The 26,104-nt window shown below is 47.4% G+C and overlaps 1 protein-coding gene and 1 pseudogene across 2 annotated transcripts in view; both read right to left on the bottom strand.

Moving 5' to 3' along the window:
• The window catches only part of MAGI3 (membrane associated guanylate kinase, WW and PDZ domain containing 3), a 378,672-nt gene that overhangs the window by 257,215 nt on the left and 95,353 nt on the right, over window positions 1–26,104 (bottom strand). The gene's annotated exons all lie outside the window — the stretch shown is intronic.
• On the bottom strand, window positions 5,531–5,648 carry LOC148479692 (5S ribosomal RNA; annotated as a pseudogene).

The raw sequence follows: 26,104 nt of genomic DNA, 5'->3' as shown, positions 1-26,104 counted from the left end.
TTTTCCGCCTACAGAACAGGCGAAAAGTCCGGGACGCGAAAAAAGTATCGCGACACGGCTCAAATTGAACACGGCTCTTATGCTGCCCATCCATTTAACAATGCGGGGGGGGGGGGACGGCACGATTATGACGTTCAGTGTATGCAGATCAATCATCCCCGAACATGACAACCTGACAGCGGTCGTCAGGTTGGCCATCATGTTCGGGCAATGATTGATGTTAAAAATGACCAGCGGGCGCGCGAATCGCTGGTCGTTTTTAACCTATTACTGCCCGATTTGCGGGCGATTACCAAGCGATGGAGCGATAACGACCGTCGTTATCGCTCCATCACTAGGTATAATCGCCTAGTGGTTGTGCAGCATTAGTCTTTGATCTGTTTTACATTTACAATGTAGTGTTTATGGCTGTTTAATATGGAGCCTGAAGGATAAAGAACCATAATATTTACCATCATGCCTTTGGTAAACATTGTGAAAAAAGCTTGTGTGTAATAAAAAAGCACTATACACATGCAAATGCATCTTATATATTTGGCTTTTGCCTCAGTCTTGCCTTAGGCCAAAAGAGCAGAAGATGAGCTTTAGGAAAATCACAGCTTTTGCACTCTCATATAAAAGGCATCAGACAAGAATATAGAAAACTGAAGCAGTGACAAGTTACAGCACCAGACAATTCACAGAGAACAGGCTTTTGGAATCCAGATCAGATCTTTTTAAAGTGCCCAAGTATGACTCTTAGGACTTGTTCACTCGAAATTAAATGGAGTGTTGATTAAATGTCTATTTCTTTTGCTTGCTTTTTTTATTTAGTGAAGACACAAGAAAGAAGAAAAACAAGGCACAAAAAAAAAATTTTTTGAAGGTGGGAACAGAGCTTTTGAAAAATATTACTGTTAATTAAAGAGATTTAAAAAAAATAAATAAAAGGGCATGAGCACTTCCTTATTGTGGACCAAACACACCCTTACAATATTGGCAATTACTGTATATACTCGAGTATAAGCCGAGTTTTTCAGCACAAAAAATGTGCTGAAAAAGTACCCCCTCGGCTTATACTTGAGTCAAGTATAGCGCTGACCGGACGGAGTTCGGTCAGCACTACACACTGCCAAACACACAGCCGCCGGAGCCGGCAGCTGCGTGTTTGGTGTAATCAGCAGCCGCTGAGAGTCTGTCAGACTCTCAGCGGCTGCTGCTGCTCCCACTGCGGGAGCCATCTTCCGGCTCCAGCAGTGGGTGATGGGAGACACGTCGCCATGACGACGTCTCTCCCATGCAAAGCGGCCGGAGGAGCGGACAGCGGCGGGACCAGGAGCGGGAGTTTAAGGTAAGTGTTTTTTTTTTTTTTAATACTTTTCACGTCTCTCTCTACTTGGGAGGGGGGGGGGGGGGACTACAGGGGGCGATGACTACAGGGGGCACTACCTGGGGGCATTATCAGGGGGCACTACCAGGGGGCGATTACTACAGGGGGCACTAAAAGGGGGGATTACCACTGGGGGAACTACAAGGGGGGGATTACTACAGGGGGCACTAAAAGGGAGGATTACTACTGGAGGCACTAAAAGGGGGGATTACTACTGGAGGCACTGAAAGGGGGGATTACCACTGGGGGCACTACCAGGAGGGATTACTACTGGGGGCACAACCAGGGGGAAATACTACTGGGGGCACTACCAGCTGCTGCCATTTCCCACACTAGGCTTATACTCGAGTCAGTAAGTTTTCCCAGTTTTTTGGGGTAAAAGTAGGTACCTCGGCTTATATTCGGGTCGACTTATACTCGAGTATATACGGTAATAAAATTCCCCAAGACCAGCGACCACAGCTCTGAGTAAGCCTGGATTACCTATAACCCGGAATTTGCAAAGTCAGATAATTGGTCTCTGTCTGATGGTGAGTATATCTATCCTCTGTCAGATCAGAACACCAACACCAATTATTGCATCTGTAGTACATGATGAAAAGAGTTCTCATGCCCGAAAGCGTGATATTTGGTTATCGGTCGGGTCCATGCATGGTGACCTATGGGCCGATAATTGCATAGTGTATAGCCACCTTAAGTCATTTTTTTTTACAGTAAATATGTAGTTAGGCATGTGTAAAAGTGAGGGTGGCATGGAGGGGGGGGGGTAAACTAAATTTAAGGCTTGTGAGGGATTTTTATTTCAAGTGAAAGCGTGATATGTTGGCTCAATTTTCATGTAGTAAAATAGTGAAGCAAGTGAGGGACAGGTGACAGTCTTGAAGTCATCTTGAGGCCATTTTTCAATGCTGAAATTAAAGATTATGTGAAGCCCTTTTCATGATTGGATGGCAGGACACACAGCCTTTGAATCAGGTTATCGCTGATGTGGAAAGCACCCTATTTTCTGGAAGATTCCACCCTTTTCCAGTAACCCATATACCTCTTAGGACTTCCTTAAATAAGTACTGTCCCGCTAAAATCTGACAGAACTGTTGAGAGGTATACAAGCTCTTATTGATACAGTACTAGCCTAGATACTTTTGCTGCACATTTCTGGCCTGTGCCGGAGCAAGGCGGTACTGCATCCTGTGCCGCCCCACCCCTTCTACACTGTCATTACGTCATGCTGAGGGAGCGGGCCACCAGCATCGGGTAGAACAGTACTGCCTGGAGCGTCCTCAGTATGCTCTGGGCAGCTCTGCAACAGCAATACCGGCTGCAGGGTGCAGTTCCATACACCTCTGCAAGCCAAACGCAAGGACCGTGGTGCATAGATTGTGCCTCCTCCAAGACACTGGGTGACAGCACAGATTGCACACTCCTAGTTACAGCCCTATTTCTGGCCTTGAGTAAATGTCTAGAATGTCTGTAATAACCTAGTCTCAAGGTTATATTTATCTACAGGTCATCAAAGAACACCTGCAATACAAACTTACACACAGCAGAGGCAGAAATATTGAGGGTAAAACTAATATAAAAGTCCATCAATTAAAAAGGGAGAAGCAATTCACAGCCCAGAGTTTTTATGTCCATCCCACAATATGACTGACTGGTACACTTTAACAAATTCAGAAAACATTTAAATCTTTTAGATGGTTGGTGAAAAAAAAAAAAAAAAAAGAGTCAGAGGATAGTGCACTTATCTGGCTGAAACAAAAGTAGTGCTGACGCTGGACCAGAGCTTAACATCACATTGCAAAACAGATGTCCAGAGAGAAAGAGAAAAAAAAAAACACATCAGCCAAACATGACCTATCAAAACACAATACAAAATGCCCTGCAGCCACTACTGTAATTGGACAATAGTCCAAAAACTGAATATAACCACTAATCACCCAAATTTTGATATTATAATATATATATTATGGTACAACATACCTTTGTTAACTCTCTTTCTTCGAGGTCCATAGGGTCCACAGAAATTACATTGGGTATGTAGCTGAAGTGATTCCAGGCACCAGTCAACAAGCTTTAGCTCCCAGGATGCCCTGGGCCCTCCTCCATATATATACCCTGCCCCTGGCTACAGGCTGTCAGTTTACTATCAAGCCTAAGCAGGAAAGAAAAAAATTGAAGAAGGAAGGACCCTTGCATTCCAGACCCACTCTCTCTAAGAGGAGGGAATCATAGAAATACAACAGAAAAGAATTCCACAACAAAAACATGTGCGTTAGGGTGGGTGCTCTGTGGACCCTAAGGACCTCGAAGAAAAAGAGTTAAAAAAAAAGGTATGTTATACCATAACTCTTATTTTCTTCTTTGGGTTCCATAGGGTCCACAGAAATTACCTTGGGATGTCCCAAAGCAGTACCTGCTGGGGGTGGGGAAGCTCCTGTGTCTCAGTAGAAAGGAGAATCCTACGCCCAAAGGAAGCATCCTGAGAGGCAAATGTGTCAAATGCATAAAATTTGACAAAGGTATGGATGGAAGACCACGTGGCTGCCTTGCAAACTTGTTTAGCAGAGGCCCCACGACGAACCATCCATGATGGTCCCACAGATCGAGTAAAATGTGCTGTGACCGTGTTCGGCACAACAAGATCAGCTTGTGTGTACACTTGAGAAATTGTCATACGCAACCACCTGGCCAAAGTCTATTTGTTAGCTGGCCAGCCTCACTTATGACAGCCATACAACACAAATAAAGAACCTGACCTTCTAATGGCGTTGGTGCGATCTACATAGATACGTAGTGCACAGACAACATCCAGTGATGCTTCACCAGCCGACCGGCCAGAAGCTTGTAACGCCCGAACCACAATTTCTTCATTCACTTGAAACCGGGATACCACCTTAGGAAGGTACCCGGCCCTATTAGGAAGAACAGCTCTATCCTGGTGAAAAGACAGAGCTGCCAAAATCAGAGACCCTACAGCAGAAGCGATAGCCAGAAGTAAGACAATCTTCGCTGTTAACCAGTTTAGGTCTACTGATTTCCGAAGTTCGAATGGAGGAGCCTGCCAAACCTTAAGAACCAATGTCAACTCCCACGGGGCTACCGGGGGGATAAAGGGAGGCTGAACTCTGAGAACACCCTGAAAAAATATTCTAACATCAGGCAACGGGGCGATCCTTCGCTGAAACTAACTGAAAGTGCAGAAGCCTGAACCCTCAGGGTGGCCAGATGGAAACCCTGATCTAAAACCAACCTGAAGAAAGAAAGCACTCGAGAGACCCTAAACACCTTAGGGTCACATTTTCTCAGTTCACACCACTGAAAAAACGAGTGCCAAATTCTATAATAATAGCGGGCAGAGGAAGGTTTCTGTGCACTCAACATTGTCTGAACTACAGAATTGGAAAAACCTTTTGCCTTTAAGGCGGAGGTCTCAAGAGCCATGCCGCCAAAAACAGACAAAGAAGATTTGGATATAGGCAGGGACCCTGTATTAACAGGTCCGGCCTTCGAGGAAGAGGCCATGGAGTGTCTATGGAGAGACTCTGTATCGGTGAACCAATGGCGTCTGGAACAAGCAGGAGCTATCAGTATTGCTGTCCCGCTTTCCTTCTTGAATTTCCTGATGACCCTTGGAAGAAGGGGAACTGAAGGAAACAGATACCCAGTCTGAAGTTCCACTTTACTGCCAGAGCGTCCACAAACTCGGCTGCAGGATCCCTTGTTCTGGACCCGTACCTGGGGACCCTGTGGTTGTGACCTGAGGCCATGAAGTCTACCTCTGGAAGACCCCATCTGTCCCCAAGGCTCTGAAATACTCGTGGATGAAGAGCCCACACTGTGGCGTGTATATCCTGCCGACTTAGGAAGTCCGCTTCCCAATTGAGGACTCCTGGTATGAACGAAGCTGATATCATCGGAAGGTAACATTCTGCCCAGACCAGAATGTTTAATACTTCCGCCATGGCAGCCTGGCTCCGCATGCCTCCCTGATGGTTGAGGTAGGCTACTGCGGTAACATTGTCAAATTGTACCTACACAGGCCTGCCCTTTAGTATTTCCTGAGCTTGAACCAGCACTCTGAATACTGCCTTTAGTTCCAGGACATTTAGGGACAGAAGACTTTTTTTGCGTCTATCATCCTTGAAATGTGTGTCGACCTGTTACCTACAGCACCTGGTGTTCCCAGGTGGTCTCCCATACAAGTAGTAACCAGGTCCACACTGCATAGCTTCCAAGATCAGATGAGATTGGGCATGTCCAGTGTGGTGCGGCTGTAGGTTCACCCGTGGAGCCTGGCATTGGTCGTGAGGCATACCCAAACTGGAATCCAGAATGGTCGAGCCTTGTTGAGACGGCGAGACGATAGTCTGTGACCTTATTGACATTATGGACCCCAGACTGCATCGCAGCATGAACAGATACTGACCGGCTGTGAAGAAGCCTACGTATCCGCAGCTGAAGGGCCACAATCCTTTCTTCTGGCAGATATATCCTCTGCGCCAAAGAATCCAAGTGAGCCCCTAAATGCACTATTTGCCATATCGGCAGAAGCGACGACTTCTTCATTCTATCATTCTATCAATTGTCTGTGTAGACAGACAATTTCTGAGATGGCGCTGCAACTCCTGTGGAGATTGCGCCAATAGCAGGAGATCATTCAAGTATGGGAGAATCCCGATTCCCTGGCACCTGAGGCCAGCCGTCATTACTGCCATGATTCTGGTAAACACCCGAGGGGCTGTTGATAAATCAAACAGGCAGTGCCTGAAATTGGACTGGTTTCTGCAGTACTGCAAACTGCAGAAACAGTTAGTAGGATGGTGCAATTGGTACATGGAGATATGCATCTTGAATATTCAAGGACAGCATGAAATCCCCTGGTTCCCTGCCAACACAATCAACCAAAGGGCTTCCATCCGAAACATGGGTACTCGGATAAATGTGCTGAGTCCCCTTAGGTTTAGAATAATATACCTTTCCTAGTAGATTCACTGGAACCGGGATCGTATGTATATGTATGTATAGCCTGCTGGAGGGCCACTTTTACCTTCACCAATATCTAGTAAATATGAAGTCCAGTTATAACTGACAGTTTTTGTTCTTTCAAAATAAAGACAGTATAACATACAGCAAAACCTCATGCATTTAAACAATATATTTGCAATAGGTGGATATGGTGACTCTTTGTAACAGTGACCACATAATCCATTCTGCATGAAATCCTGAGGGGACAACCCACCAGACAGGTCATACATGAAACCAGCAAAGGGCTTTCGCCTCCCACCTCTCGTTTTCTTTTGTCATAACAATATACCTTATGTTATGCAAAGTAATATATTACAATGTGACAGTGTTTCATACCCCAAATAACCGACACACCTGCAGCAGAGGGCTTGTGATTAGAAACAGCAGTGATAGTTATAACTGACCATTTATTCAGGAATAATAAGAGATATGGTAAGAACTTACCCTTGTTATCTCTATTTCTACGAAGTCCATAGGGTTCCACAGGATACCTTGGGGTATAGGCGATGCGGCAGCAGCATCGGGCACCACAGAGTTAAAACTTTAGCCTCCCAGGATGCACTGGGGTCCCTACTCTATACCCCGCCCCCCAGCCAAGGCCATCAGTTTTGTAACAAGCCATAGGCCGGAGGAGGAGAACAAAGAGAGAGAAGAAAGTCTGGAACACAGAAGAAACACCTTCACACTAGTAGGAGACTGAAAAACCGGCGACCAGATTAAAGCCCATCTGCAGTACAGGTACGACAGGGCGGGAGTCCTGTGGAACCCTATGGACTTCGTAGATATAGAGATAACAAGGGTAAGTTCTTACCATATCTCTTATTTTCTACTTTAGGGTCCATAGGGTATCCACAGGATACCTTGGGGATGTCCCAAAGCAGTATCCTTTTAAGGGAGGGGACGCTCCTGTGCTTGAAGGTGAATCTGCTGCCCGAAGGAAGCATCCTGAGAGGCGAAGGCAGGAAATGCATAATACCTGACTAAGGTATGGACAGAAGATCACGTTGCTGCCTTGCAAAGCTGAACAGCTGAGGCACCACGGCGAACTGCCCACGAAGGACCCACGGACCAAGTAGAGTGAGGATTACGAGAGGTTATTCTAAGAAGGCCCTTAAGAATGTAAGCCTGAGAAATGGCCATGCGAATCAATTTCGCCAAAAGTTGTTTAGTGGCAGGTCAACCTTTCTTATTGAAACCATAGAGGACAAAAAAGGGAGCCCGATTTCCTAAAGGAACTGGTACGGTCAACATAAATGATTATAGCACGTACCACATCCAAAGACTCCTCACCAGCAGAGAGGACTGAGGAATTAAAGGCCGGTACTAGGATTTCCTAATTAAATGTAGAAACTAGATACCACCTTAGGTAGAAAACCAGGGTGAGTGCGCAGCCCCGCCCTGTCTTTATGAAAAATCAGAAAGGGAGGACTTGAGAGAACCCCCAAATCTGACACCCTTCTGGCCGAAATAATGGACAGAAGAAACACAGTCTTAGCTGTAAGCCATTTGAAAGCCACTGAGCCCAGAGGTTTCAATGGCAGCCCTTGGAGAGCCCTCAGGACCACAGCCAAATCCCAAGGAGCCATTGGTGGGACGAAGGGAGGCTGAATACGAAGTGCACCTTGCATCAAGGTGTGGACATTAGGAAGTGTAGCAATCCTACGCTGAAACTAGACTGACAGGGCAGAAAGTTGCACCTTCAGTGAAGCAAGGCGAAGACCGTGATCTAAGCCCATTTGTAGGAAAGCCAAAACCCTGGATATCCTAAGGACCTGAGGATCAGAACCTCTAGGACACCACCATTTAAAGAAAGTATGCCTCACCCGGTGGTAAATCCCTGCAGAAGTAGGTTTCCGAGCTATGAGCTAAGAGGGCTGACTTAACAGCCATGTGGTCAAAGCCAGACGACCGAGGTCCGGGTGCTGGAAAGGACCCTGAGACAACAGGTCCGTATGCAGAGGCAACAATATCGGGGTATCAACTGAGAGACCCCGGAGATCTGAGAACCAGTGCCGTCTGGCCCACGCTGGAGCTATGAGCAGAAGCGTGTCACCTTCTTGCTGGAATTTGCGAGTAATTCGAGGAAGAAGGGAAAACGGAGGGAACATATACGCAAACCTGAAGGGCCACCTGACTCACAGCGCGTCCACCAGAAGAGCCCCTTCGTCTTCTGTGATTGAACCGTACACAGGCAGCTTGTTGTTGTGTTGGGAGGACATGAGGTCTTTTTCTGAAAAAGCCCCATTTGTTTACCAGTTGGTGAAATACTTCCTGGTGAAGAGACCATTCCCCTGGATGCACGTCTTGACGGCTGAGAAAGTCTGCACCCCAGTTGAGGCCTCCTGGCATGAACATTGCCGAATTATGGCAGGGAGATTGGCCTCTGCCCAAGCTAGAATGCAGGACACTTCTGTCAGAACTGCCCGACTTCAGTTTCCCACTGTGCGGTCTATGTAAGCCACCCTGATGGCGTCATCTGACTGTACCTGCACGGCCCGTCCGTGGAGGACATGTGTTATCTGCTGGAGAATTTTGAATACTGGCCGAAGTTCCAAGGGATTTATTGGAGATGGAGATGCAGATTCTGTTGGTGTCCACCGTCCCTGAATGAAGTGTGGACCCGTCACTGCTTCCCAGCCCTGGAGACTGGCGCCCATCATTAGAAGGACCCAGTCCACAGTTGAAAAGGGGCGCACCCTGTCTGGGGAGCAGTTAGTAGCCACCAGGCTAGAGACAGACGGACCACTGGGGAAAGCACAATCGTCTGTGTTTATAACTTTTAACCGATTGGGCAACCAATTTTATCCGTTGAGGATTAGCTGCAGCAGAGGTCTGGAGTGGAACTGGGCATATTCCACCATGTCGAACATAGACACCATGGAACCCAGTAACCGCATTGTTGAGTGCACAGACACTTGTCGGCTGCGAAGGCAACGTCTGTAACGTAGAGATATTGTCCTTTGTCAAAAAGATCCCCTGGTGTTGAAAGACTAAAAGGGCTCCGAAATGGAGCATCCTCAGTAAGGGACCCAGGGAGAACTTCGCTCAGTTTATCAGCTAGCCATAATTGTGCAGCACAGATATTGTTAGGCGCAGATGGCACTGAAGGATTTCTGGAGACCCTGCTAACAACATGAGATAGTCCAGATAGGACAACAGGCGGACCCCCTGAATTCGAAGGTGGTCTGTCACAACCGCCATGAGTATGGTAAATACTTGAGGTGCAGTGGTCAGAGTAAAGGGCAGTGCCTGAAACAGGAAATGGCGGCTTAACATCGCAAACCCAAGGAATTGCTGTTGCGCCAAGATAATAGGTATATGAAAGTAGGCTTCATAAGTGTCCAGAGACACCATGAAATCCCTAGGTCCCATTGCCAATATAATTGAACAGAGGGTCTGTATCCTTAACCGAAGAACCTCAAGACTTGTCTAGGCACCTGAGGATTTGGCCGGTAAAACCCATTGGGTTTGTGTACCAGAAAGAGAATTGAGTAATATCCCGTTCCCTGTTGGGATAACTGAACAGGTACTATAACTCCACCCCGGAGCATAGAGTGCAGCTCTTCTGGAGTTCCATGGCCTTAACAGATGGAAGACCTGTAGTGAAAAACCGGCTGGGATGCCTACGCCGAAATGAGAGGGTGTACCCCAGAGAGACCACTTCTCTGACCCAAGTGTCCATGGTAGTCAGATACCAGCACTGGGCAAACTGAAGAAGCCGGCCTCCCACTTTGGGGTCCCCCAAGGGGAGGCCTTAGGCTGAAGGTTTATCATCCGACCTGGGAGTAGGACGTCTTGTGCTCTAAGCCTGCTTGTTTGGCTTGGCAGATTTTCTGGTTGTTGACTGCTGAGAAAAGGACTGCTCTGTGGACTTACCCTGGCCCCCAGAGGCCCGAAAGGATGAAGCACCAGACCCGGATGGGATCGGAGCCGATGGCAGACACGCAGACTTAGCTGCTGCCAGAGTCGCCACAATGTTGTCTAAATCAGAGCCAAAAAGGAGCTGTCCGTTAAAGGGCAAGCATTCCAAACCTTTTTCGGAATCTGCATCCGCTTTCCAAGAGCGCAACCCTAGGGTGCAGCGAACTGCCATGGCTGGCGAGGAGATTCTGGAAACGGCTGCCTCATTAATATACGTGGCTGAGTCTCTGGGATTGCCTACCAACTTCGCCAGTTCAGGCGACGAGTCAGAGTCCAGAGACAATTACAAATTATCAGCCCAGCTCTCCATGGCTGTGGACACCTAGCCCACGGCTATAGCCGTCTGGACGCCCCTCCAGCAAGGGAATAACTGGATTTTAGGCATATTTCCACCTAATGATCCGTGGCATGCTTGAAGGAGGCATGGAGGGCATGGTAACGTAGTACTCCACACTAGGCGTGTAACATGAGAATCCACTGCGGAGGAGTCTATTTAGTTTTGGCCACGGGGGTTGCCATCCTCAATAACCAAGACCGCACGGACTGCTCGCACAAGGTTTGGTATATATGTTTTTGACTTAGACTTCTGGTCTGAAAGGTCAAAAATTGTCACAGTCATCAAATGTCAAGACATCACCATCATGCAGAACATTGAGACACTACAGACCGCTTAGCAGACTGCAATGATGGCTCCACCTGTAACACGGCCGATAGGTTCTGTACCGAATTGGACCGTGAACCCACACACGCAGGCTCATGCGAGACATAGGTGGGCGAGAGCAGGAGAGACTGGGAGCCACTCAGCGTCCTGGGAAACCCCTATATGGGTGAGGACCCAAACACTGTGATAACCCCTATGGGGCAACGCAGGGGGTGTGGCCAGTTGACCCAAGCCCAACAAGGCCAGGGTGTTCCTGTACAGGCGCAGACACAGTAACTGGGCATGATATTAGAAAACACGCCCTGCATAAACTCCCAGTGTTACAATACCCTCCGCTATTAGCACATTACAAGTGGTACACTTTAGCAGTAGGGGAAAATCACGTTCACTCTCAGACATGATGAGTGTATGTGACTTTCCTCACAAATAAATACTTTTATAGTGAGGCAATAACGACCCTGCAGCACTGCATCAGAAGGGCTTTAGCAGAGGAAAAACAGGAATAGAAAATATGGCTGACAGTCAGAAGTGTAAGTACAGGCAGACAGCGCTAGCTTTAAGTCACATACAATGCAGAAATAACTTCCTGCACTACCAGCGCTGAGATCGACTACACAGACACAGAGCCTGGTAGGAAACAGCGCAGCATACACTGACCTTAACGTTGCTCGAAGGAGAGTTATGCAGGGGGACCCGGACCACACAGCCACCAGTCATCAGCGTCCAGCAGTGCTTGCACATAATTCATAAAATGGCCGCCGAGGAGCAGAGAGGAGGCGGGCCCCAGGGGAGGAACGCTGAACACAGCCCGTCAGACCGCTGTGGAGAGGCACTGTGCAGAGGGGGAGGCGCCGGCTGTTAACAGGAAAGGCGCGCTCCCCTGGCATGCATTTAACCCCAGGGACACCGGACGTTTTCCGCTCAGTCGCGGCCCGCTGTCCCTGGGGCTTGAGGAAGCGCAGGTTAATACCTGGCTCCACTCGCAAGCCAGTCCCCAGGGAGCCCCCTGCCTGGGGACTAAGGACTGTGTCTTCCGGCGGGTCCCCTCCACGGGACCCGCCGCTTACCTGGTCCCCTTAGATCCGGTCACTGTCCAGGGTCAACGTTAGCCATGACCCCGTGCCCCCACCAGCATCCCCAGATCGGTACCGGCGGGGTGAAGGAGCGACAGCATGGACGTCTGAAGAGACTGTCCATGCTGTACTGCTCTAGATGTGCAGCCACAGCTGCTTTTGGAAAGTCTTCAGGGGCTGTAACAGCTGATGGCCTTGGCTGGGGGGCGGGGTATAGAGTAGGGACCCCAGTGCATCCTGGGAGGCTAAAGTTTTAACTCTGTGGTACCCGATGCTGCTGCCGCAACTACAAACAGCACACAATGCTAAGTAGGAGAATCGAGCTCTGCATAACCTGGCCATCCGAGGAGAGGTATACAGAGAGACTGACCGAGCCTGCAGAAAATATTTGTAAGTAACCTACAACGCGTGTAGGGTCAAAAATGCCAAGTGATCATCTTCACGGAAAAAAAATAATGTGAAACACTCTCTAACCCTTTACGCCGCAGTCTGGGGCGGTCAGGAACAAAAAGTAAACATTTTCCAACAGCGGCATAGGTCACCTAAAAATCCTTGCCTAAACACCTCAGTTTGGCAGGGTCTACATGCATATATAAATATATTTGCAAAAGGCCATTAACCTCAACTTCCTAGACACATCAATCTGGTAGGATCTACCTGCATATAACATCTCTGCACAATAGGCAAATAGGCACTGAATTACCAGCCACCAAAGTTGGAAGGATTCCAGTGTAATACCTTTCCTAATACAAGGCATACTCAGAGCCACTGCAGCTGAGCTTCCCTAATTAATTAGAAGAGAGGGGGATGGGCAGCCCAGTCTTCACAAGTACATGTGAATTACAATTATACCACTACAGCCTGCAGCTGGGGGTTCAATTGGAGCACTTCCCTTAAGGCCCCCCATACATCAGAGATTGATTGCAGCAATCGTGCAATTTGCAATCTCTGATGTATGGGGGCCTTTAATCCACAGGTTCTCAAACTCAGTCCTCAGGACCCCAAACAGTGCATGTTTTCCAAATCTCCTCACAGAATCACAAGTGAAATAATTAGGTTCATCTGTGGATCTTTTAAATTTGTCAGTGAGTAATGAATACACCTGTGCACCTGCTGGATGACCTGCAAAACGTGACTTGTGTGGGGTCCTGAGGATAGAGTTTGAGAGCCTCTGCCTTAAGGCCCCCATACATCAGCAATTGATTGCAGCAATCGTGAAATTTGCAAATCGACTGTATAAAAATCTTTCCCTTTTTCAATCGAATGCAGAATTGCCACAATCGATTGAAAAAGGGAAAGATTTTTATGCACAATCAATTGCAAATTGCATGATTGCTGCAATCAATCTCTGATGTATGGGGCCTTTAGTCATACAAAGGCAACACACCTTCACAGATATCCAGTAATTGTGAAATATGGTTATAACTGACAGTTTTCCCAGAAAAATACAGGCAGTATAACACAGCAAAACTTAATTTGCCATAAGCTCGTACATCAACTACAAAAAGCACCAACAGCTTAGTAGGATATTGAGCTCTGTATAACCTGACCACCAAAGCAGAGGTATACAGGTGCATGATCTGGGAAAAGGAAAGCCCAAGGTATTCTGGACACCTGTTCAGAATCTGATAGGTTTGACTGACCTCAGCATAGGAGCAGCAGCCACCTGTCTTTCAGCTTCTTTGGACATAACAATATATCTATTGATATGCAAAGTCTGAGTACAAATGTAACAACGTTTCACACCCAAATTAGCCCACACCTGCAGCAGAGGGTAAATGAGGAGAAACAGCAGTGATAGATTATGACTGACAGTTATTCTGAAAAAAAGCAGCATAACACAGCAGATTTCCAAAAAGTCACATACAATGCACATAGATACATAGTTTGATATATATTCTAACTATATGCACCAAGCTCTTTTAGCAACTACCATAAGGCCCAGGTAGTATATTGAGCTCTGTATAACCTGAACACCGTAGATAGAGGTATACAGGGAGACTGAGCCAGCCTCCTGAGAACCTAGCCACCAAGAGCACATGAGAGTGGTCTATGGCCGACATATAGAGGGAGGCTGGGAGAAGCAACCAGGACGCGGGAAATCTTATGACTGAACCAGTATCCAGGTTGGGAAGGGGCCGCCAGGGGGATAGTGTACCTCCCCTCATGCTGTATGGATCCACTTGGCACACTGACATGGCCACCACCATCAAGCCCCTGGCTGTCAAGATCCCTCATGTCCCGAAGGTCTAGTTTACACAAGGCTCTGTACAACAGCATCCTCTCTCGGGTCTCCTACTGCCGGAGGCACGGACTGCCACACACGGTCCCCTACGTCAGCGGCCGCAGGTTGCCATCCCCGATGTTTCCAGTTATAGTCCTGGGCTGGTTAGGCCCGCCGAAAGTACTAGCCCGACGCTAGAGTTGCGGCTGGCGGGGGAAGACGGAGCGGCGACACGAGCGTCTATATAGACGCTATGGTGCTCAGGTCTCCAATCCGTCATCCACGTGTTGCCACTCAGAAAAGAAGAAAACAAAACTTGTTTGGGGACTGCTCTTGCAGTCCCACTAACCGCATGGTGCTCCTACACCAAACAGCAAAAATAAGAGTTATGGTATAACATACCTTCGTTAACTCTTTTTCTTCGAGGTCCATGGGGTCCACAGCTATTACGTTGGGGTATGTGGATGTATCCAGGCACCAAACAGTTAATCCAAGCTCTCAGCTCCCAGGACGCACCAGGTCCTCCCCCTATAAACCCCGCCCCTGGTTACAGGCAGTCAGTTCGTTATAAAGCCCACCAAGAGAAGGCAAAACAGATAAGGAAGGAAGGACCCATGTTCTCTAGACCAATCTCTCATCAAAGAGGGAAACACTCAGAGATACAAAGAATTGCCTAATAACATCAGGTGCGTTAGGGTGGGTGTCCTGTGGACCCCATGGACCTCTAAGAAAGAGAGTTAACAAAGGTATGTTATACCATAACTCTTATTTTCTTCTTCGGGGTCCATGGGGTCCACAGCTATTACGTTGGGGATATACCAAAAGCAGTACCCCTAGGGCGGGGACGCTCCTGTGTTTCAGTAGAGAGGAGAATCCTATGCCCGAAGGAAGCATCCTGACAGGCAAATGTGTCAAATGTGTACAATTTGATAAAGGTGTGGATGGAAGACCACATGGCTGTCTTGCATATTTGTTCAGCAGAGGCCCCACGACGCACCGTCCACGATGGTCCCACAGATCGAGTAGAATGTGCTGGGACCGTGTTCGGCACAAGATCAGCTTGTGTGTACGCTTGAGAAATTGTCATATGCAACCATCTGGCCAAAGCTGTCAGTTAGCTGGCCAGCCTCGCTTATGACAGCCATACAACCCAAATAAAAAAACCTTACTCCTAATGGAGTTGGTGCGATCTACCTAGATACATGATGCCCGAACATCATCTAGTGATGCCTCAGTAGCCAAAAGGCCTGAAACTTGTAAAGTCGGAACCATAATTTCCCATGAAACCTGGAAACTCCCCTAGGAAGGTACGCGGCCTTAGTACGAAAAACACCTCTATCCTGATGAAATATCAGTAATTGAGAGCAAAAAGACAGGGCTCCAAAATTAGAGACTCTACGGGCTGAAGCATTTAGCCAGAAGAAAATGGTCTTCGCTGTCAGCCTGATTTCAGGGGTTCGAATGAAGGAACAAAGTCCTGAGAACCAAAGTCCTGAGAACCAATGACAAAGGGAGGCTGAACCCTCAGAACACCCTGAAAAAAATATTCTAATGTCAGGTCAATGGGGCGATCCTTCGCTGAACCAAACTGAAAGTGCAGAAGCCTGAACTCTCAGGGAGGCCAGACGGAGACCTCGGTTTAAACCCACCAGAAAAAAGAAAATACCCAAGAAACCGTAACCACCCTAGGGTCACATTTCCTCAGTTTACACCACTGAATTACGAGTGCCAAATTTTGTAATAAATGCGGCCAGAGGAGGGTTTCTGTACCCTCAGAATTACACAATTGGAAAAAACCTTTCCTTTTAAGATGGAGGTCTCAAGAGCCACGCCGTCAAGACAGGCGAGGAAGATCTGGATACAAGCAGGGACCCTGTATTAAGAGGCCTCTCCATAGACACTCTGTAGGTCGGTGAACCAATGGCGTTCGGGTCAAGCAGGGGCTATCACAGTATTACTGTTGCACTCTCCTGCTTGTATTTCCTGATAACCCTTGGAATAAGGAAAACGGAACAAACAAAATACGCCAGTCTGAAATTCCACTCTACTGCCAAAGCGTCCATAAACTCGGCTGCAGGATCCCTGGTTCTGGAGCCATACCTGGGGACCCTGTGACACGAGGCCATGAGGTCTACCACTGGAAGTCCCAATCTGTCCACAAGGCTCTGAAGCAGCTGTGGATGAAGAGCCCACTCACTGGCATGTATATCCTGCTGGCTTAGGAAGTCAGCTTCCAAATTGAGAACTCCTGTTATGAACACAGCTGATCTTGCTGGAAACTGACATTCTGCTCAAATCAGAATGGTTGATACTTTCGCCATGGCAGCCTGGCTCCACGTGCCTTCCTGATGGATGAGGTAGGCTACTGCGGTCGCGTTGTTGGTTTGCACCTGAACAGGCCTGCTCCTTTAGTATTTCCTGAGCTTGAACAAGTGCTTTTGAATACTGCCCCTAGTTCCAGGACGTTTATGGACAGCTGGCTTTCCGTTGTCGTCCACTTTCCTTGAAACGCGCATCGACCTATCCGCGGAGGCTGGCATCGTGCGTGAGGAGTACCCAATCTGGATCCAGAATGGGCGCCTTTGTTAAAACGGTACGACTGCAACCACCATAACAGGGACAGTCGCACTACTGGCGATAGACAAATAGTCTGTGCCTTTATTTTGAAAACCCAGGCCATAGCCATGGCCGGGCAAATGACAGCCCCTGATAGAGAAAAGACTGCCTAGAGACAGGCTTTGAGTCTCTTATCAGTGGAACATTTAAATGCAGATGGTACTGGAAAGGGATATAAGGCCTCAACCTTACCTGTAATATGGAGTTTCCCGTGCGGATAACTCCATACTACCTCCCTAGTTCCGAATAGATGCTCAAATTTGGGAAATTGAGCTTTCCCAACTTTCCGGCGTTTGAAAGCTGGAGCCTTTCTTCGTACCGGCTCCACATCATTTATGTTTAGCACAGTTTTGACCGCTCTAATCAGAGAGGGGACATGTGCTGTTGGGAACAGGTCTTCTCCTGAGAGTGACCCTTGAGAGGAGACCCGTGTATCCCCCTAATCACCAGAAGATGTACCAGAATCTGGGGGCTGGACAGTGTGCAAGACCGACCGCTTTCTGGTTTTTGGCTGTACTGGCCTAGCTGCCTGCCGCGGTAGCTGGAAAGCTGCTGAGGACGAAGCTACATTCTGACCTGAGTGACATACATGTCCCTCCAGGACGGACGCATAGGGGCATAAACGTAGTAGGTTGCAGCTGCTGAGGGTACCCCATTATCAGGGCCCGCGTAGGTGCAGCCAACCTGTCTGCAACCTGCACCATGATCTGGACAAAAGCAACCCAAGGAGGCTCCAGTCCAGAAGCCGGTAGATTTGACTGCTGTGGTGACTCATTAAAACAAACAGTGACCACGTAATCCATCTTGTATTAAATCCTGTGGGGACAACCCCTTACAGGCCATACATGACACCAGCTCAGGGGCTTCTGCCACCTGTCTTTGTTTCTTTGGACATAGCAATATCTCTAAAGTTATCCAAAGAGTATTAATGTCACAACTGTTCCCAACCAAATATATCCCACACACCTGTCGTAGAGGGTTAATGAGGAGAAACAGCAGTGATAGATTATGACTGTCAAGGAAGCATAACACGGTAGATTTCATAAATCACATGCAATGCACACAGATACACAATCTGTACACACACGAAGCTCTCTAGTCAACTACCAAACACCAGGTAAGATGTAGAGCTCTGTGTGACCTGATCACCGCAGGGGAGGCATACAAGGACTGACCCGACCTCCTGAGCATGCAGCCACCTAGAGCACCTGAGAATGCTCCCTGGCAGACTCATATAGAGGGAGGGTTTTTTTTTTTTTTCACATATATTTGCAATAAGTTCTTCCCAGGAGAGGTATACAGGGAGATGAAACAAGCCTCCTAAGAAATATTTGCAAGTAACCTACAACAAGTGTAGGGTTAACAATGCCAAGTGACCACTTTCATAGAAAAACATACATGTGAAGCACTCTCTAACCCCTTACACCACAGTTTTGGGAGTTTAGGAAGAAAAAAAGTAAACATTTTCAACAGTAGCATAAATCACATAAAATCTGTTTGGCAAGATTTACATGCATATATTTGCCAAAAAGTCAAATACGTACTGAATCCCCAGCAAACAAAGTTGGTAGGATTCCAGTGTTATACACCTTCCTAGTAGCAAGGCATACTCAGGCATAGACCAACTTCCTCCCCAGTCAGCTTTCAACTGTAGCTGAGCTTCCCTAATTAAATTAGGAGAGAGGAGGATGGGCTGCTCAGTTTTCACCAGTATGTGAATTACAATTTAGCCCCCTCAGCCTATAGCTGGGGCCAATTGGAGCACTCCTTTACAAAGGCAACAATGTAATGAGCTCACCTTCATAAACACTAGTAAATGCGAAGTACAGTTATAACTGACAGTCTAGCCAGAAAAACAAAGGCAGCATAACTCAGCAACACCTAATGTATTTAAGCAACATATTTGCCATAGGCTCTTAATCAACTACAAAAAAATACACCAGCTTAGTAGGATATTGCGCTCTGTATAAGCTGGCTACCCAAGCAGAGGTATATTGGTCCATAATCTAGGAAAAAGCCCCCCCCCCTGCTCCCCAGGGAGTTCCTGTCCAGAAGCTGGTAGGTTTGACTGATGTGGAGACTCCTTTACACAGTGACCACCTCTTCCACTTTGTATGAAATCCTATGAGGATAACCCTGCTTTGCAGGCCATACATGACACCAGCACAGGGCTTCAGCCCCCTGTCTTTCAGATTCTTTGGACATAACACTGATTTTTACAATTATGCAAAGTTCTGGAGTACCCATGTGACAATGTTTCCCACCCAAATTTCCCACACACCTGTAGTAGAGGGTTTATGAGGAGAAACAGCAGTGATAGGTTATAACTGACAGTTATTTAGACATGACAACAAGGCAGCACCACACACAGCAGAATTTCATAAGTCACATGCAATGTATAATATATTCCATATATGAGTATATGCATTTTAAGCTCTTAGTTTACTACGAATAGCCTGAGGCCTAGTAGAATATAGAGCTCTGTATAACCAGTCCTGTGGGAGAGGCATATAGGGATACTGACCCAACCTCCTGAGTGTACAACCCACCGAGAGCACGTGAAAGTGGTCTCTGGCTGACTCCTATAGAGGAAGCCTGAGAAGAGGAACCTAGACGCGGGAAACCTTGTGAGGACAGTAGTGAGGGTTGGGGGAGGGGCCGCCGGGGAGGACGAACCTCCCCTAAGCTGTGTGGATCCACCCGGCTCACTGACATGGCCGCCGCCATTAGCTCCCCCGGCTGTCAGGCACATCAAGTCCCGGTGGTCTAGTGAAAGGAGGCAGGTTACCCTGGCTGCTCACTACAGCAGTCCTCCGGCCAGTCTCCACGCCGGAAGACGGACCGCATGTGACTTTGGCGTCAGCGGCCGGCACAACTACACTTACCTGCATCCCCATGTGTCCCGGTTGCGGTCCAGAGCCTAAGCCCCTGCCGAAAGTCGTTAGACCAGCGTTGCGGCACCGGTGGGGGTAGATGGAGCAGGCGACCCGCGCGTCTCCCATCAGACGCTCAGCTGACCCACAGCACGTGCCGCCTGCTCAGGAAAAAAAAAAAAAAACTTGTCTCTGGGACTACTCCAGCAGTCCCACTGTCAGTGCAGTGCCTTCTCTCACCAAACAGAACAACTGACTGCCTGTAACCAGGGGCGGGGTATATAGGGGGAGGACTTGGTGCATCCTGGGAGCTGAGAGCTTGGATTAACTGTTTGGTGCCTGGATACATCCACATACCCCAATGTAATAGCTGTGGATCCCATGGACCCCGAAGAAGAAAAAATGACTGCCTATAGCCTGGGGCGGGGTATATATGGAGGAGGGCCCAGAGCATCCTTGGAGCTAAAGGTTGTTGACTGTTTGGTGCCAGATCACTCCAGCTACATACCCAACTCAATTTCTGTGGACCCTATGGAACCCGAAGAAGAAATATATATAATTTTTTTTTTTTTTTTAACATCAACATGGCAGCACTTTGCTGAGAGCACCCCACTGCCTCCGTTGGCAGTTATTCCCATAGTGCATCTTGTGCCATCTCTTCACCAGCCAACGATGCACATGCACCTGGCTGTCCACATGATGTAAAAGAGCACGATTCCTCAGACCAGAGCACCTTTTTCCATAGCTCCATGATCCAGTTCTCATTATAGGCGCTTTTGGCTGTGGACGGGGTCAGCATAGGCACTCTGACCTGTCTGTGGCTATGCAAGCTTGCTCAAGGTCCCGGTACATTGCATGGCACAGGTTCCTAGGCGGCAATCTATGCTGCCTATACCTAGGCTGTCTCTGATTGCACTACACAAATAAATACTACTGATTGGTTGCTGCAGTTCAGTGCAGCTTCTGCTCCAAAATGCAATGCTCTAAGTACTACTAAGGCCAGGTACACACTAAAACAGTGTTCTCCCCAGAAAAATTTTCCACCCGGGTGGTATCAAGAAGTAGCCGGGTGGGGCCTTCGCAATAATAAAATGTTGGAAACCCTGTTATAATGACTTAAGCAGTGCCCCCAGACTGGCCCCTTATGCAGTGCCCCCAGACTGGCCCCTTAAGCAGTGCCCCCAGACTGGCCCCATATGCAGTGCCCCCAGACTGGCCCCATATGCAGTGTCCCCAGACTGGCCCCATATGCAGTGCCCCCAGACTGGCCCCATATGCAGTGCCCCCAGACTGGCCCCATATGCAGCGCCCCATATGCAGTGCCCCCAGACTGGCCCCATATACAGCGCCCCATATGCAGTGTCCCCAGACTGGTCCCAGCCCAGAACTTACCTGAACATGATCGGCAGCAGCGCTCCCACTGCCTCACTGTGACTGGATCTAGCAGGCGCGCAGAGTAAGCTCTTCACGTCATGTCATGACGTCACCTGTGCAGTGCATCACTGGGAACGCTGGCCTCTGAAGCGACCGGAGGCATCTCTAGCCTCCGGTCGCTTCAGAGGCCAGCGTTCCACACCAGGAGGCGGAGGGTGACCAGGAATGCGTCGGGGGCAAGTGCTGGGTGGTGGGCTGTTTCTGCCGGGCGATGTGCCCATAGAAAACAGCCTGGGGAGAACACTGTAAAATGATATTACCATTATTTGTCAAATTGTCACGACAAATCATGTGTATAGTGCAACTTGTATGCACAATTGCGCGCTCCTGCGCATCATATATGACATCCTCTGGTTGGCCGTGCTGCACGGTCAATCATAAGATATCATGAACAATGTGGTGCACATCGTGTAGTGTGTAGAGCCAACCGGACAACCAGGCAATATGTCGTACCAAAATGGCCTATGATAATGTCACTTTTTGCTAATCCTAGCCAGTGATTTTAAAGATGTTTGTTCTAGTGTAGGGGTGGCCAATAAGCAGCCCCCCAGCTGTTGTAGAACTACACATCCCAGCATGCCTAGCAACAGTTTTAGTATGGCCAAATATCAAAAATATGGTAGTGCATGCTGGTATGTGTAGTTCTACTACAGCTGGGGGTCCGCTAATTGCCCACCCCTATTCTAGTGTGTACAGAAGCAATGATAAATGGTATACGATCAACCTACACGTTGAATCGACCCATCGCTGGAATGATTGAAAAAGTGTGTATGCTCAATAGTGTTTGTTCTGGGCTCAAGGGAAATAGGGTCAATCATGCCAATTGCCCATCATTCTGATGTGTACCGACCCTTAGTGTTGTTTACGAATAATGTATTATATTTAGGTGCAAAATGTGTCCTGAACCTAAGCAACCAATCATCTTCCACTTGTATAGAAGCATGTTAACCAATGAAAGCATATGTCTGTTTGGTTGCTATAATGGTTTAGTGCAATCTTTGCAAGTAATGCAACTATAGTAAAGAAGGCAACATAATGCACAATCTTGGCTCTGCATGTATGCTTCATGACAAGATCAGAGAGCAATTTAGTTAAAAAAATAAGTCATCAAATTGGATGACATCCAACCTATTGGTGCCCAGGCTGAGCATAGGGATCTGAGGGGCCTGCCAGTGCTGTCATCTTCCTGCCAAACCTACAGGCTGATCGCAGTTAGCTGTGGTCATCTTTTTATCATAGTTAAACACATCAGATTTCAACTGAAATTGGGTTTTTATGAAGCCTAGAGCCGTTTTGAGACCACATGCGGCAATCTTGGTCCAATTGCAATTATAACAGCATGAATGACCAGTATATAAGTTCTTGAAGTCTATAGTGTTCATAAGAGAAAAACAATATTAGAAAAAGGAGTGGAAACAAAACTGTATTGTTAGACTACATTAAACGTCATTAGCCCACTGTGAGAACAGAAAAAAATTATTATTTATATTTGCTAAAGATCAAACGCTAAGACTGAACCCGTTCCATCACTACAATTAGAATTTAGGTGGGGATGTCCTTTCAACATCAAACATAAAATAATAAATAAAACAATTGCATTTGAGGTTTGATCCTCAAATCAGTTAATTCCTGAATAGAGCAGATCCCATTAACTAATGACTATAGCAGTTGTGTTTTCAGTTGCTTTGAAAAATCAGGTTTGGTTTTTTCTTCAGTTCCAAAACATCATTTTTAGTCAGAAATGTGAAGAGTTGGGCTCGACAATCATGATATTTGTGTGGCTTGGGCAAATTTCCCATTGAATCTTGGCACCAGTATCATGTACACTTTATTACAATATGCACTTCCTACGATCTCCAGACCCTTTGGTAATAAAAGTGCCAACAGCACATTAGCTGTAAAGCCAGACGCACAACATGTGATGCATAGTGATTAAGGTTGAATTAAGTCCATCAGGACAATTTGTCTATCAAACACTGTAGGGAAGAACTCTCACTTATTTATTTACACAGCACTACTAGATTGTGCAGTAACTAATCCAAAATAATATGCATATCCCCCGAGGGCATTTTAAGAGAGGAGGAAGCCCATGTGCAGACTCAGTGTGGGCCCCCTCCTCTCTCTAGCGGTGCCGTAGATTCTGGCTTAGTGCCAGAATCTACTGCGCATGCGCGGGTCTACAGGAAAATGGTCGCCGACATTTTCCCAGCGATTTTTGCTACTCTGCAGCGCCAGCCCGGCCAAGCAGGCCAGTGGGCCTGAAGGCCTGTGGCCATACCTGCAAGAAGAGGGCAGGAAGGAGACACTGCATTAAGTTGTGTGTTGACTAGCTGCCCTTGATAGTTAGAGGTGAAGAAGTAGGTGGGTTTTTTTTCATCTTTTATTGCTGTATGCTGATATTACAGCACCATTGTTTTTACCTGGACAAGATGTATGGTGACCCTTACTTGAGCACCCATATACTGCACCAGTAGTGCTCAAAATACCTCAGAACATTACTATGATACAATGAGAGAGGGCAGGTATTAAAGATGGTCCCTTAGCTGGAGATTCAAGGGCTGTCCCATTCAGCTATTTTTCCTCCTGCTCTTCCACTTCTCTGAAGGGGGGTACACACCATACTTGGCTACCCTCCCGATTCATCTGGGAGCCTCCCACAAATCGGGTGCAGCTCCCGCCCCCCCCGGAAAGGCAGGCAAGCCTCCCGGCGGCCGCCGACCCCCCGCGGTAACCTGAGGAACGCTGAATCGCATCATTTTGGCCCCGCCCCCTGCTTCACGATGCCTGTACTATCAGTATTGTGTAGCGGGGGTGGGGCCAAAATGATGTGATCTCATGACCCCGCCCACAAATGACAGTGAGCTGTCCGGCCCCGCCCACTTGTGCCGACCTTGCCCCCCTGCCATGCCGATCTGGCTGCTCCAACCCGGAAGGGGCAGCCAGAATATCGGCAGCCATGGTACATACTAGACTATGTGCTCACTATGCAATATCATGCACGATATTCCTTGGACCCTACCCGGCACTCCAGGACATGATATGGTGCTTAAAAGTGTCCAATCTGACCAACGATCTATCGTGCATCCTTTTCCAGTGCGTCGTGTACGAGACTGGTAGATCTTGCGTGCTGTAGGCAAGATCTGAAGATACAACGGACGACCCGAGGATACGCGTATAGCCATCGTGAGTGGGCACTCATGATTTGCAAATATTTTACACGATTTGTTGTTCCGATGCATCGAAATTGGGCAAACCGTGCAAATTATTATCTAGTGTGTAGGCACCTTCACAGTCACTGTCAAGACGGTAGTGTGGCAAAAAAGAATTACAAACTGCAATCAAGTGACTGCAGCTTGTGATTTTAATCCTTGCTAACACCCATCTGCTCCCCAGGTAAATAAACTTATTTGGTAGGCCTATTACAAAACAGTCAGAGCCACTGGAATCACAGCTGTATAAAGCAAACCCTTAGTCTTCAAGCTAGGTGGAGGGGCTGCCTTAGAGAAAAATTATCCCAAATCATAGCGCAGCTTAAAGTAGAACTAGATACTCTTACGGGGATGTCGTCTTAGTTGGCATCTAAATGACAATAGTGCATGAGTTCTGGAGTTCCTACACACTTACCAATCTCTTGCCCGACAGGTTGGTTGCATGGCCATAGTCGTGTATCATCTGATGAAGTGCCATGAATGCCAACACAGGTAACATTCTGTGCTTTCATTAGAAAAACAAATACAGCAAGAATTAAACAAATGTCAATGGAGTGACATAAAGCAATACATTTTAAATTCTGAAAATTACTAACATGAGTAATGCAAGACAGGAACCGTTCTTAGTAGTTCAAGCAGGCTAAAAAGTCAATGTAGAAACTTGGGCCCTCTTTGCATTAGCACTGAAAACATCGCAAGTAACAGAGAGCAGCCAGGAGCAATGTTCCAACTATTGACATGTGTTACTGAAATAATCTAAGGGGAAAAAGTACCCTGGTGGAACTGTAAACGAATGCGACTGAATGTTACATCGACAGAAGAGACCCATTATATTCCACTCCACTCTGCAGAATTACTTTATCAACACTTACTAACTTATAAAAGACAGAAATTATAAATCCGCTATGAGCTATTAAACTGTGGGAGTCAAAAAGCAATTAATTTACAGCAGGTTAATTGCTGTGCACTAGTGGGGTTTTCAGTACAATTATATTGCAATTAAATTCAGCAAAACAAAAATACACCATAAGGCAGCAGTTATCACAATCTTGTCTCTAGTCCTTAATACACAACAATAGGTATCATTTTAGGCCTTATATCCTCTGGCATTAAGTATTTGCGTTTCACCAAAAATATAAGTTCACACTGGTGGAATGTATGTAAATGGTGGCGACACTGGTAGTCAATGTTTCAATTGTGTCTAGTGTCAAAATGGGATGTAGTCATTGCGGCCACCAGTCTCAATCCTGACATCGAAATACCAGCAAGGGTTTTAAGATAGGCGTTGAAATACCAAAGCCCATCTTAATCAGGGACACCAGCCCGAATGAAGGTAAGTCCGGGGCGCCCTTCGTGTTAGACGCAAGGGGAGGGGGGTGGTGTGTGTGGAGGGTTAGGATTAGGGAGTCTAGCGGGGTTAGGCACCCCCAGGGAGAGATTAGGGATAGGCACCCCCTTGTGAGGGTTAGGTTTAGGGAGCAGTGAGAAGGGGTTAGGGTTAGGCACCACTGAGGGGACAAGGGAGAGCTGGGGGGGGGCAAGGGAGGGTTAGGGTACCTGCCTGCCCCAGTTGGAACCTTCATCCTGTCGGGCATCTGCTGTTGGTATTTCAATCCCATTCCGTCAAAATGGCCAGTACCGTTGTTTACTAACAATGCAGTAGCAATCCATTTGGAGAGAGAGAAAAATTCAATATGCT

Source organism: Taudactylus pleione, unplaced genomic scaffold (assembly GCF_031769625.1).
Source record: "Taudactylus pleione unplaced genomic scaffold, aTauple2 ptg000615l, whole genome shotgun sequence".
Classification (NCBI taxonomy): Eukaryota; Metazoa; Chordata; class Amphibia; order Anura; family Myobatrachidae; genus Taudactylus; species Taudactylus pleione.
The sequence above is the reverse complement of the archived record's forward strand: the minus strand, read 5'-3'. Positions and strand labels throughout refer to the sequence as shown.